Source organism: Ornithodoros turicata, chromosome 4 (assembly GCF_037126465.1).
Source record: "Ornithodoros turicata isolate Travis chromosome 4, ASM3712646v1, whole genome shotgun sequence".
NCBI classification, from domain to species: domain Eukaryota; kingdom Metazoa; phylum Arthropoda; class Arachnida; order Ixodida; family Argasidae; genus Ornithodoros; species Ornithodoros turicata.
In genome coordinates, this window is record NC_088204.1 from 59794640 (window position 1) to 59810083 (window position 15444).

The following is a 15444-nucleotide window of genomic DNA, read 5'->3' on the forward strand; positions in this document are numbered from 1 at the left end:
GATTACGTGTGCTTCAGCCGTTCTGCTCACATTCGACTCCGACGCCGCGGACATTTCCGTGACCCTAACCACGCCAGCACCACTAACCGCAGTTCCAGAATTAAAGCTTCCACCTTTTGTATTTTTCATATCTTCTGTCGTCATGATGTTAACATTTTTCTCTTTTTATTTCTTTTGACTACCAAATGCAACGGGATGTATCCACTTCATGCATTTAATCCCCCCACTCCCTCCTGGTGTCCTCTCTCCGTCTGCCCACATCTGTACGCCGCTCATAGCCACAGTTGCTTCGCGGCGCTAACACGCAATCAAAAAAAAAAAAAACTTCATACATTTGGGGTAGATAATGGTACGTGAAGTCTTCCATCCCACAAAACATTAACAAATAAATGACGGCAATGTCAGCTGCTTTTCCCTTTCATTCTCCAATAGAGGGGCTTAAGAATAATTCTGCAGTGTCTTGGAAGAAATACTACCAGACAAGCAATCTCTGAATGTAACTGTCCAGTAAGTAACCACATATACAGTGCTGAAAAAGCCAAATGCCCACTGGGCCGACAAGACAGAGTTCAACTATGTCCGACGGGGCATGGTGACTCCTGTAAACAGCTCACAATACATTCCCAGTCGTCGTTATCGTCGTCTCTGTAAAATAAATCTGACGCGTGCGAGATGAGAGCGGTGAGTCCCCCATGCGTTCCCAAAGCTACTTGACCGGGCGCGTACTCTGTGGTCACATATGGTACAACTCGGTCATGTGACCTACTCGACTCGAGGGTTTGTTTTGGAACGCACCCCACGTGCACTCCGAGAGAAACTCGTGCCGTTCAGGTATTGTAGTTGCAGGAAGCATGGCTCTGGATCGAAGCGCCATCTTTCGAAAGGGTTACCGGAACGACAGAGCACGGCCACTTGCGCGCGTCGCTTCGCTCCCCCGGCTGCTGCCAGTAAAATCGAGTAAAATACACAGTGCCGCCGAGATTCCTGTGACGGCGGAATTTCGTTTTGGAGCCATATCACACAGGTCTGAGACGTCATGTTTCACGTAGATACTCGCACGGTACCACGTTATCAAAGGACCGAACTAGTCCTAACAAATCCATTACGAGCCAAAACTATGGGAAATCATGAGGAAAATATGAGACAGGTTTAACACCATCGTGTTCCACATAGTTATTCACATAGCACCATAGAGCGAAGGGATATATCCTTGTCCTAAAAACCCAATTACAGGCAAAAAACGCTTTGATGAAAAGTAAATGACAAGCACGCGAGACAACGTAAAAAGAATGACGATTACGTGGTTAGAAGTATGAATAATTTAATTACGAGTCTTTCGTGCAGTAGTCTGCACTTCTTCGCCTGAAGCAGTGAACCAGAAGAGGGACCTGAACAAGTGCAGACTACTGCACGACAGGCTTGTAATTAATTTATTCGTGCTTCGAACCGGTTAATCGTCAATCAGGAAAAATATAAATACACGAGAAAAAAAACACGTCAAGATTCACATAGGTGTTCACACAGCGCAAGCTAATCAAGCAAAGAACGGTCCTGGTCATAAAAAGCCCATTCAGAGACAAAAATATAAGAAATAGACTGAATATGTCATGTTTCATGTGTCTTATGGTCAAAAAAGTCGTCCCGACAACATAAATGAAACAATAGCACGCCGATAGAATAATGGGACAGAAATATCTCAACTGTCGAAAGAGCTCCCTTTACAGCATCGTGGATTAAATTATGTGGCAACTGGATTAAATTAATTGGGAAAACGATTACGAAATCTATAATGAAGATTAAATATTGTGTCATGAGGAAAATCGGTGCTGAAAAAAAGATTACAAGGTGTGACAAAATATTAAATACGGAGGAAAAACCTGTAGATCCAAGCTCGGATTGCTGTCACCGGGAAGGATTCTTGGGTTGTTGGGTTGGGTTGCTACGATTGTTGTGTTGTCATTAAGCGCTTTTCCTGCTGTTGCCTCTCACTGTGTATTCACACGAGCGACATGCTCACGGATTATTCCGGTGGAAGAAAAAGCGAAAACACTGTTCACAGAGACGAAGTTCCGCCCCGTGTTATGCGAGCATTCACACAGTGCGGAATATCGGGAGTGGCGTACTGAGCACTTAGCAGACGACGCCGTCAGCGTCTCTCCTGTCGTCTGCTACGGATATCTCGTGGCTGTGTCGCAGGATATTTCCCACGGTTAGCAGTGATGTACGTGAACACTGGACGTTGAGCGCTCGCGCTCAGAAAGCTACGACGTTTTCCGCGTCTTCCGCTTGCGGGGAATGTCGCTCGTGAATACACTCAGAAGAGAGACTCATCTCCTCTCTATTGCGCATGCACCGGTGTTAGTTCCCCTTTCTCGAACTCGCAGGCGAACGAAATATGCCAGAACCACTCTCTGCTAGGATAACGACCACATTATAGGTACCGCTTCCCAGCGCCGTATTTGAAGCTAGCGGTGGCGCTACTCATCGGCCCGGTTAGTGATTCTTCAACTTCTACAATACTTGGTACTCCAGCTTGCCGTAGTATTTTTGTACAAGCAGTGGATATCCCACGGCAGACGTTTCATTCTAAAGTTGATTATCATCATCATCCTACACGTTTTCATAGGAGCTGTTGCTGTCGTCTGCTACGGTAGTCGTACGTCCGCTTCTGCGCGTTCAAAATTCAAATTCCCATTGCCCAATCATGATGTAGATCTCGCGGGCCGATGAGTAGCGCCCCTAGCGGATCGTGCGGACGAGCTCTTCGTGGGGGTTGCCGATTATAACATGGTCGTTATAATCTAGTAGGTCGTGGTCAGGGCACCTAACCTAACCAACCCTTGTGCAGGATTCTCAGCGCGCCCACCACACCAATCGTCCCCAAATGTGTGATATCCACACCCATTACACGAAATAAGCATGATCACATCTAAAAAAGTGATAGTTCTCAGATGAGAATACCATGATATCCTACACCCAATTAAAAAAAGAAAAACTGACATGAGAATTCATAATGTAAAACCCCGAGACTAGGGAACACGAAAGGACAGACACAAACACGAAGTCTCAAGAGAGAGACTGTCAAGAGAGAGACGGTTGAGACTTCGTGTTTGTGTCTGTCCTTTCGTGTTCCCTAGTCTCGGGGTTTTACATTTTGCGTCATCTTCACCAGCTCGTTTGCTTCCTAGCCATTTTTTCATGAGTGATTCAGCTGTCCACACAATCTCGTGAAATATGTTCGCGTGCATGCCCGACCACGGCCGGCGTAGTCAAGCCGGTACCCGGCCCGTGCCCGGTGTGTGAAACCCGAGCCCGGCCCAAACGCAATTAAAGCCCTGCCCGGCCCAAACGGGGGCCGGGCCGGGTAGGGCTTTCGGGTAAGCCCAGGTCCGTGCAGTGTTCTAGTCCAAGCTACCAGGCTACTCGTATAATTGTGTGGCAGTCATAGGCGCCGACTGCGGGGGAGTGGGGGGGGGGGGCTTGGGGGCCTCAGCCCCCAAGCCCTGGAACTGCCAAGCTGGAACTTTCCCAGTGGGGCCCAGGCCCCCTCCGGGGAGTCTGCCTAGCTGACACTCGAGATGAAAGTTTCGAGGGATATAATTAAGAATCGCGTGTTTCATGCGAGTGACCATGAAGATCCTGTAACAATTTGCCTCACCACGTCGCAACACGGAATACCACACACCCTGCCCGACCTCTGTGCATGAGAAGGGGGGGGGGGTTGTGTCCCGGCCCCCTCCAGCAGATTGAAAACTCTCCGCCTATGGTGGCAGTACTGCAATACTACTGAATACGGTTGTGCCTCCTCAGCCAGACCGTGTACCAGATGTTTGTGGCCCCCGAAACGATGCAATGCGTTGCGCTGATCCTTCACGAATTTTTTGCGGACAATCTATCGAACGAATTTTTTTTTCTGAAAACGGCTCCAGTATCAGGTGACCGAACGTACCAGATGTCCTCATTGGGACAATTTCGTAGCTTTTATAATTAAAAAGTAAATTATTGAAAGTTAATTAAGACGCAGCCTTAGGAGTTTGCTAATGCCCTCCTAAGGAGCGCCCTTCAGCATATGCTATATTGCAATTGATATGATCTCGGAAAAAGTGATATATATATATATATATATATATATATATATATATATATATATTTAAAAATAAATTTTCGCAGGACACCCTGTATATCCGCCACACATTTTGTTTTCCGTACGCTCCCCCTTATTATTGCGTTAGCATGAGGAGAAAAAATCGAAGTAGTCCATGGTAATTAAGAGTAAGATGTAAGAGTAACTGAAGTTAATTAGAGGTAATTAAAGGTAACAACCCTCTACCTGAGAAACGTCATCATGACGTTGGTAGACAGACTGAAACAGAAACAGATCGGAAGGGTAGAGCTGGGTTGACCACTTTCAGGGGTCAACGTCAAGACCGTGCTTTTCGGGCCCTTTCGGGGACCTTGTTCGTCCCATAGCTTGGAGCATAGTTCAACCAAACTGGTGACACTGTCGAACACTATGACGTCATTTGTTTACAAACAGGGAGAGGTCTATTAAAACAAGAAATGTAAGATATGTAATTAAGAGAAAGATTAAATGAAATTGAAGATTACTGAAGGTAACTACAGGTTACCGAAGGTAATAAACGTAATTCAAGGTAATTAACATCAATTAGAGGAAAATTTAGGCGAACTAAAGCAAGCAAATGTAATTAAACGCAATTAAATGAAATTCAAATTATCTCAGATAACCTGCGCTTACCTGCGGCAATCAAATGGTAATTACAGGGTAGTTGAAAGTAATTGAAACTAATTAAAGGCCCATTAAAAGGCCATACCAGTCGGGGAGCAACTCCGATTCACGGTTTTCCAGATTCTAGATGGAGCCACACTCGCCGTCCTTATCACGCCGTTCGCCTCCGACTACCGAAATAATCTCCATTATGCATGGTTGACCTAGCGAGTTTAAGGCGGCCCGCTCTCTCAGCGCTGTTTGTCGAGAGGTCACGAAAGGTCTGCAGTTCGATTCGAGACATTCACGTCATTTTTCCTTGTCTCCTATTGCTATATGTTAGTATGGCGGGCTGGAATGAAAGGTGTGCTGAGCGAAGGATGAAGTCGGCTCGGGGCGACGGTCCTGCCGACAGGTGGCTACCACGGGCTCCTTGCGCCAGAGCCGCCATTTGAACATTAACAGAGCCGTATATTAAAAGGGAGTCTGGCCATTAATGGGTCATGCCTATACCTGACGCTCCACCCACTTTTTCAGCTTTCTGACCAATAGAGTCTTGAAATATCGGGCGCTATCAATCAACCTATCCTCACTATTTGTCCCCCTATCCAACATGGGCAGCGCCATTTTGGGTGGCAAGTGGACTGGATGGGATTGAAATAGATACCTCTCGCTATCTGCAAAACTAGTGGATTTTTGGTGCAAACTTCATGAACGTCACGTTGAGTGCGTGGGGAACGTCGGGAGTTGTCGTCTGCTTCCGTCGTTGTGGTTGGTTGTACCGCTGCTGGCAGAACCACCTGCTGGGGCACATTCTGTCGTCGGTACGATTTTGAAACAAATCTACATGAATAGTTGGAATATAAAAGGCAAGAATGATTATATCCATGAAATCCAGCAATTAAATATAAGATTGTACAGCACAGTGCCGTTTTTTGTTATGATTTCGTTGTGATCGCCGTGTTCACTAGGCCTAACACCGGCGACAAAACGTATTATTTTCGGTTAGATATCGATGGATGAGCACCAGTTGAGACTGATTTCCAAGAAACGTATATGAGGATGTACATTTGCAGAGTAAAATCAGAGTAGTCTGTGAAAATTTTTTGTCACGAAATCCCCGCTTCACTGTGTTTGTTTTCGTCGCCATTTTGGGTGGCAGTGAGGTGTCATGGCGACCCCCTTGATAAAGAGCAAACCAATCAGTGGAGCGAAACTGTGATTGACAAGTCGAGCCTCTTTTTGTGACTCCTCCCAATGGCCATACCTGAAGCTCCACCCACTTTTTCAGCTTTCCGACCAATAAAGTCTTGAAATATGGGGCGCTATCAATCAGCCTATCCTCACTATTTGCCCCCCTATCCAACATGGGCAGCGCCATTTTGGGTGGCAAGTGGATTGGATGGGATTGAAATGGATACCTCTCGCAATCTGCAAAAGTAGTGGAGTGGAGGGTTGGTGCAAATTTGATAAGCGCCACCTAGGGAGCGTAAGGCACGTCGGGAATAGACGATTTCAGAAATTGCATAGATGGCCCACCAGGGAGCGCCGTGTTGCGAAAGCCCCGCTGCACCTTGGGATTTAGTTTTCATGAGTCAGAGAGAAGAAGAAGAGCGCAAACGGTTTCGGTTTTCTCTCTCCTTCACCTCCCACACCTTCGAGCAACAGGCAGACAAGCACAAATGTAAACCATTTCCTACGACGCATTGCGCGATGCGCGTGACTTGGGCGACGGAGGGCCCCCGTGCGGAGCACAAGGGCAATATCTGAAATCGCCTATCGTCTGCTTTCGTCGTTGTACCGCTGCCGGCAGAACCACCTGCTGGGACACATTCTGTTGTCGGTATGATTTTTAAACAACTCTACATGAATAGTTGGAATATATAAGGCAAGAATTTTTATATCCATGAAATCCAGCTGTTAAAAATAAGATTGTTTGTAATAATAATTTGTTATGAGGGCCAGTTCTCACTTGGCGACGCCAGACGCGACGTCGTGAACGGACGGCGGAAATAGATGTGCATTTCCGGCGTTGAGATAGGACAGACGTCGAGCCAAAAAACTTGCCATGCCGAACTTCTTTCACGACGTCGGCGAGAGCTGACGAGAACGATATACCGGCGACCAATCAGGTGACACAGAAAGGCCACGCCTCCTGATTTTTCGTCTGCTTTTGACGACGGAATGCCACTGTGGTGGGAACACGAAACTCCTGCGCTCGGACGGAGCGGCGGAAATGCGCCTCTACTTCCGCCGTCCGTTCACGACGACGCGTCGGACGTCGCCAAGTGAGAACTGGCCCTGATTTCGTTGTGATCGCCGTACTCACTAGGCCTAACACCGGCGACAAAACGTATGATTTTCAGTTGGATATCGATGGATGAGCATAAGTTGAAACTGGTTTCCGAGAAATTTATATTAGGATGTACATTTGCAGCGTAAAATCAGGTTAGTCTGTGAAAATTTTTTGTCAAGAAATCCCCGCTTCACTGTGTTTGTTTTCGTCGCCATTTTGGGTGGCAGTATCGTGTCATGGCGACCCCCTTGGTAAAAAGCAAACCAATCAGAGGAGCGAAACTGTGATTGACAGGTCGAGCCTTTTTTTGTGACTCCTCCCAATGGCCAGACTCCCTTTTAATATACGGCTCTGCCTTGCGCTGTCGTTTCTGGCGCCCTCTCCCTCATGTGATAGGATATGTGAACAGCATCTGAGCGCGCTCCGGAGTGCAGCGCATGAGAAAAATAGATGGAATCTGCAGAAAATACAAGATAAATAAAAGCGAAGCGTGCGCGTGCTTTATATGCACGTGCTGTCTGTCTCGGCAGCTGCAACAGATGCACTCTCAAAGACAAATCGTGTTTCCTTCAACATGTATATGGCACATAAACAGAAACGGTAATGTGCGAACATCATTTGCACGACTGGTGAGGCACACAAATAGAAACTTTAGACTGCCGCACGGCTTTTTACACATAAAAAAATATGCGGCGTATCAATTTAGTGAGTTAGTATCGATGTGTACTGTGATGGGCGGTCTTGTATTTGCAGCTGAGGCAAAGGTGCGTATCCCAAATAAGAAGTTATCATGAGGCATATTGTTGCCCGTTTCGAACGCAGTTTTGGTAGAGCAAATTGGTGGATGACGAAACCAACGCGAGCCGTCAAACTACTGGGTAATGAAATGTGTCCCATGCAGTACAGTACATCTCAAAGCGTACGAAAGGAAACGGTTCGATAATGGTGAGCATGAGCTTGACGAACTCTTGCTTCGGGGGATGCAAGGCTTGTACAGCGTGAGGCCGTTAAGGTCGCTTCGGATCTGAACGGTTAGGTTCACCCACATTTTATCACACAGGCTCGGATGTGTATGCGCAAGCGTGACCCTCGGCATAACTTTGAGTGCAGAAGCCCCACAGTCGCAAAGCATAGTTTTCATGTGCTCCCACAGGACCTTCGGAGCCGTGCAAGAGCAAAAGCACAACTTAGCCTGCATAACGTTTGCATCTCAAACGCTGTGCATTACGCGCGCCGTAGTAGCGTGATCTAAAAGAGAGCGTCGTAGCACCGTTGTGAGACCAGACACGCTTTCTGAATATCTTCTATGGCACCTTCCGCAGTTTGCACAATTTTGTTCAGCATCGAAGTCTCTCATAGGAACCACTTTGCATTAACTGTGACTCCCATCTTACATTTTAATGTGCAAGGGCCTTCTTGCACTACACACGTATGGTCTGCAACAGGATAATTGCAGCAGGACGACTTGGAGCTTGAAACAGTTGTGATGTTGTGATTTTGTCATTTTGGCCCTCGTGTACCCCGTCTGTGAAACGTAAACAAAAAAAAAAATCTAACGCGATATGCTTTTGTAAAGAAGGTCACTGATGGTGAGTAAATGCATTGGACAAATGTTAAAACATCAGTTTAAAACATGGTTTACAATCCCTGTATCTTCTAAAAATTTAAAAGATTAAAAACTATTCTAAAAAGAATATGGGGAACTCTTCTAAAAATAATTATAATATCTCATTATTATATTGCTGGGTGAAGGAGCCTAAAGTGTAAGGTGTGTTTCTGATGTGAACATGTAAGAAAATATGTAAAACTGAGAGGGGGGGGTATTGTTTATTAAGAAAAAGAAAGGAAAGGTCAGCCAGACGAAGGTCGGCCTGCTATTCCAAACAAAAAAGGCAAGGGGAAGGGGGAAAGGAAAGAAGGAAAGAAAGAAAGGAAAGAAAAGTAAGAAAGGGGAGAAAACCTCAGTGCACGCAACCACAGCGCGTGCACTGAGGTTTTTCCTTCCTGTAAAGTAGAAACAACTGGATGAGGAACGTGATACTTACCTGTACACCCAGCTGTATCACACTGCACAGATTATTCACTGGGTAGCCCTCATGACGAAACCTGTATTGAGAGACCACTTTTGTGAGGTATCTGGCATTCGAGCCCAGCCGTTGACTCATCTTCACACCGCGTCTTCGCATGGCGAGTTCAAGGCTTTCGCGTCTCATATTCCCACCCTTGTTTATCTTTCCTGGCGGGCTTTGTCTAGAGTCAGTCCGCACTTGGTACTCGTACAAAAAACAGCTATCTTATAGCGGCAGCTCGACTTAGGTTTTTGTTCCTCTACGGAGTCTAACGCACAACAACTTTTGCCTTAAAAACTGCTACAAATAGCACGACACGCTACAGATTATTACTATCGTAATAAGCTGACGATACAGCTCAGACACAAAGGCGTTATTCAAGTCGCGCCACACCACCGTTACGTAGGATTCTTTGTCACAAATCAAACCAAGGCACAAAACAATACCAATACATGAAAAAAGGTGACAATCGTGGTCTCATTATGACGTAATACCGAACTTGTGCATGAAGGTAATTCAAAGAAATGAATGTGGCACTTGCTTCCGCAGCGAACACCGTGTACCATGCTAGCAATGCATGCAAAAAAGCGCTCGAGTGCTCGCACATATATTGATGACAACACTACCTGTGTAGTGTAACGCGTTCTTTCAAGCATATTATGCACTCAAACTGTATTTGCCGCTGGGTAAAATGCAAGTGTGCTCGATTGAACGTCGGAAGAGCGATCAAGCAACCTGCATCCAGTGCTCGTTTTGGGCAAAAAAACACTTCATAATGGTCAACTAAATATACAGAATGGACGCCTATTTATTCCTTGATGAAGAGTGACTCACCTGTATAAATTTAGGCCCTGTAACCTTGCCAGTACGGTTGGTACGACCGTAATTGCAAGAAGTTGCCATGATCGCTGCGGCGACTGTTGTGGGTACCGTAAGATGGCGGCCGGTTTCTTCACGCTCGCGCTCCCTATCCGCGATCCAGCCTTTTACAATCGAGATCAGTGGCGCTTACAATGGCAGTCTGGAAAATCTAGTGCTCGAAACGGCATTCTTTTTTTTTTTCTGCACTCGCTTACATGCAGTTTACATTGATAACTCTGTGGGAGCTAGCTAGCAGACAGCCACACAGGAGGAAGCCCAGAGGTCAACTGTTTATTCGGGCGCATAGCAAGGTATATCCACTGATCTCGATTGTAAAATGCTGGATCGCGGATAGGGAGCGCGAGCGTGAAGAAACCGGCGGCCATCTTACGGTGCCCACAACAGCCGCCGCAGCGATCATTGCAACTTCTTGCATTTACGGTCGTGCCAACCGTACTGGCAAGGTTACAGGGCCTACAGTTATACAGGTGAGTCACTCTTCATCAAGGAATAAATAGGCGTCCATTCTGTACATTTATTTGACCATTATGAAGTGTTTTTTTTTTGCCCAAAACGAGCACTGGATGCAGGTTGCTTGATCGCTCTTCCGACGTTCAATCGAGCACACTTGCATTTTACCCGGCGGCAAATACAGTTTGAGTGCATAATATGCTTGAAAGAACATGTTACACTACACAGGTAGTGTTGTCATCAATATATGTGCGAACACTCGAGCGCTTTTTTGCATGCATTGCTAGCATGGCTAGCATGGTACACGGTGCTCTCTGCGGAAGCAAGTGCCACATCCATTTCTTTGAATTACCTTCGCGCACAAGTTCGGTATTACGTCATAATAAGACCACGATTGTCACATTTTTTCATGTATTGGTATTGTTTTGTGCCTTGGTTTGATTTGTGACAAACAATCCTACGTAACGGTGGTGTGGCGCGACTTGAATAACGCCTTTGTGTCTGAGCTGTATCGTCAGCTTGTTACGATAGTAATAATTTGTAGCGTGTCGTGCTATTTGTAGCAGTTTTAAGGCAAAAGTGGTCTCTCAATACAGGTTTCGTCATGAGGGCTGCCCAGTGAATAATCTGTGCAGTGTGATACGGCTGGGTGTACAGGTAAGTATCACGTTCCTCATCCACTGGTTTCTACTTTACAGGAAGGAACAACCTCAGTGCACGCACTGTGGTTAGCCTCTCTCAGTTTTGCATATTTTCTTACATGTTCACATCAGAAACACACCTTACACTTTAGGCTCCTTAACCCAGCAATATAATAATTAGAGATTATAATTCTTTTTAGATGAGTTCCCCATATTCTTTTTAAAATAGTTTTTAATTATTAGAAGATACAGGGATTGTAAACCATGTTTTAAACTGATGTTTTAACATTTGTCCAATGCATTTATTAAACAACATATTCATTTTTAACTGGTTGCACCCAAACCAATGTTCTGATGTATTATTTCCTTTGTTGTCGATGCACCATAAAAGTTGGAATAATCATCATCAATGCAGGTTACTTCACAGCTGCCTCGACATAGTCAAGAAATGGGTGCAGAACCTGCGTAATGCCCGCAAACTTTGACTACCACAGCACCTCCAGAAAGTAAAGGGATATGTGTCACATGGGATTTTTAAAGGCATTCACAGTATATAATACCTTGTATGAACTGTTGTAGATCTAAGCAGCCCCTACAGTACACTCTCAGAAATTAAAACTTGTCAGGGAACTGTGATAATTGTTTCAGTTAATAGGCATGCACATATACGCTATAAGGAGACATTTATTGAGAATGCACTTCTCTGGCTACTCATGTTGTTTACATCTACTGTTGATCACATTCATTTATCACATATTATATTCTTATATATTATTATTATATTATCACATATTCGATCACATTAAATTTAAAATTTAGCATATATGAGAAAATATCAGTGGGGAAGTTGCTATTCATTGCTCATTCCAACCTAAAATTGAGTGCTACAAATTTAGAGAGCGTACCTGACCATTGTCATTCCTAAAATATATATTGCCATTGTAGCAAGGTCACAAAACAATAAATGTAGCCTTTTGCGACCTCCCTGCACGTTCATTGTATCCTGAAACGCATAAGTGCAAGAAATAAATCTTGAACTTGAATAAACTGATCTTGAATAAATTTGATCTTGAACTTGAAATAAATCTTGAACATGATGGTGTATAAACTTGACATAAAATGTTGAATAATATAATGAATGATATAAAATATTGAATAAACTTGAACTCGTATATTCTCTTTACTCGTCATCAGTGATCATCATTACAAAAGCATATCGTGTTAGACTTTTTTTGTTTGCGTTTCACAGACTGGGTACACGAGGGCCAAAATGACAAAACCACAACTGTTTCAACCTCCAAATAGTCCTGTTGCAATCTGAAGACCATACGTGGAGCTGTATTGTTTGGAACATGCTCCACATAACAAGCATGACAAAGTGAGCACTGGATAGCAGGACCCCGTCCCCAAGCTGCTTTTCTCACGCTGCAGTTGTATTAAACAAAAGCATGTGAGTGCTGGAGAAGGACATTCAGTTTGGCACAACCGCGCCTGCAAATAATCAGAAGAAATAAAGGAAGAAGCAAACAAACATAGAAGGGCTGTACTTCAAAAAGAGATAAGTCCTGTGTCTCAAGGAGGTGCTACCACTTTCTAAGTAACTTAATTGATTAAGCTTACATCACTACCTGATAAACTGTCCTAACGAGCGTGATCTAATTGCGTGAAGTATTTCGGGCTGCTTCGGTGTGTCCATATTTGCGAGGCAAAGCACCGCTGTCGTTTACTAAAAGACTGTTTCTGCGGCGATGCTTGATATAAATCATACTAAACCCATACACGACTAAGACAACGGCTGTGATTCTACAGTACGATCTCTTTCTGCCATGCGAGTAATATCATCCCGGACCGTTCTTTATGGAACAATTTTTGTCCAGAACGCAGCACGGGATATTACATACATGGTTGTTGTTAACCTCACATCGTTTCTTATTGAAATATTGGCTGGGAAACGTACTGTAGTACAATCCCCAGCGCTGCACCGCCGTGACGGTCTAGTTTCGGAATGCAAAACATAACGTAATTAAGAATCGAACGACAGGACACCTGTGAAACACTGTTAGGATACATCAGTATACTGTCACCTTACAAAATTGTGTGATGACAAACAACGATCAACGCCTGCAGCGCAATAAATACTCACAATCTCCGTTGCCTCCCATTGTTTTCTATGGGCGCACACTGCGTTTTAGGGCCTCCCAACATGGCGGCCCGAATGCACGCCTCTCCCCCACGAGCCCCTCTCCCATGCGCGATCCAGCCTTTATACATAGAGATCAGTGGGTATATCTAAACGGGTAGCGTAAACAAGCGAAAATACCAAATCAGACCCATCGGCAAAGCCACCAGCAAGATGCGCGAGCGATCCTGGGTGTTGACAGTAGAGGTACGGTCGTAAACACAAAAACTTTACAACATGGGCGTGGCTTGTGTGTGTACTAATAGGTTATTCATAATTTCAATGAAGAAAAAACTTTCTGTTGCCCCGCTCGTGCATATATACGAAATCATCTACCACCCGAGTACATTTCCGTGTCCTGCTCCTTTTGCGCATGTGTCACAGTAGGCGTGTTTATCCGTGCATTGTAATACTGAGTTGGTACACTTTTTGAGTTAAACAGGAAACGACGTTCACGTTCGGAGCTGTAGACCAAGAACCACTTGTGTGAACAGATAAATACAATGCATCCCCTGTTGCTGGCCCGCGAAAAAAAAATTTCGTCATGGGACGAGCGGCCATGATAGCGTGAGTGTTAGCAGGAATCAGCTGTGCACCAACGATTCCATGTTTCGTTGCAATTTACCTATAATATAGCCACTCACTGAATAAATGCAAACGTCTAATCACTAGGTGTACGTGTAGCTCTAGGAGAGAAATGGAACTTAAGTGAATCTTCCTAATTTCTGTGTGGTCATCACGATGCCCTTCAGTCTGGAATTGTATAAATCTGTGATAACTCTATGTATTTCGGATTGATATGTTTAACTAAACCTGATGTGAATTATTTTTCTGCATTCTCGTCTGGTGTTGTTGGTTGGGTGAGGGAAAGGGTATACAACGCAGACAAAGTGCGCGAATGTAAACGTACCGTGGCTAATTATGCACTACTAATTATTCATAGTGCTGACGTCATCCCTGACATCATTTATTTACAATCGTAGTAGTCCGCTCAACGGATGGATGGCGCTGACCGTCTCTATCATGGCGTCATTATGAAGACACGGGGGCGTATGGGAGTTGCGCTACCTGTTTAGATATGCCTTGCGCATAGCGCGTACCCGCTGTTGCGGTAGTCGTCGTCTTCGCCGATAGGAGGCCGCCACAGATACTCCCCCGCCCAGACACAGCGGGAGCTGTGGTAATGCGAGCTGTGGGCGAGAAAGGTGGTGATGACGCAGCATGGGATGGGACGCAGCATGGGACGCAGATGGGTGATGCGATGACGGGAGGCAGGTGCGGGGTTGAAGGGCGCTTAGAGTCGCTTGATTTGCGGGGCCGTGAAGAGCACGACCTACTACTATACTAGAGACCTGGACATGCGCAATGCTCCCAGCACCGGGGTAGTAGTTCTGGCAATCGCCGCTTGGCTATGGGATTTGGCGCTAGCTCGCACTATTCGTTACCACGTGACTTGTCGAAACCGCGGCGATGTATGGTAGGCTGTGTTGACAACGACGAAGCAGTATAAAAGAGATAATAGCGCGTGCTCAGCAACAGCCTGTGTATCCCTGCGTAGCAGTAGCAGACTAAAGGCGGTGGCAAGGGTGATTCCCTCTCCCCAATAATGCTATGTGGCGCTTGCAGCGGTCACTAACGTAACTAACCCGTGACCCGTCTCTCCCATAGGGGATCGCCAGCTGTCCAGGTCTCTAGTATAGAGTAGGTCGTGGTGAAGAGAGGTTGAAAGCAGTGTTGGCTGCGCGTGTGTGGCGTTGTTCGCCGCGCTGATGAGCTGCCGAGACGTCGGCTGCCGTGACGAGCGCGACCGCTCGGCGAGCCCGAGGCTCACGGCCGGCAGGTGATGGTAATGCGGTGGTAATGAGATGGCGTGCGTGCGAACCTTCCAAGCTGACCTGATGACGACGATGGCTGCCGAAGGTGGAATTGGCGCATGGTGGTGGTGTGCCGTGCGGTGAGTGGCCTCTGTTGCCGGGTGGGAAAAGGCAGCTTCCTCCTGGGAATGGCGCTGAGTGGGCCTGGGACGCTCGGTGGAGACGATGGAGAAATTAGGGTGGTAAGAAGGCCGAATAGTCCGAGGTGTTCGAATGTTCGGGTCACCAACTGTGGGAGCTAGCTAGCAGACAGCCACACAGGAGGAAGCCCAGAGGTCAACTCTTTATTCGGGCGCATAGCGCGTGCCCGCTGTTGCGGTAGCCGTC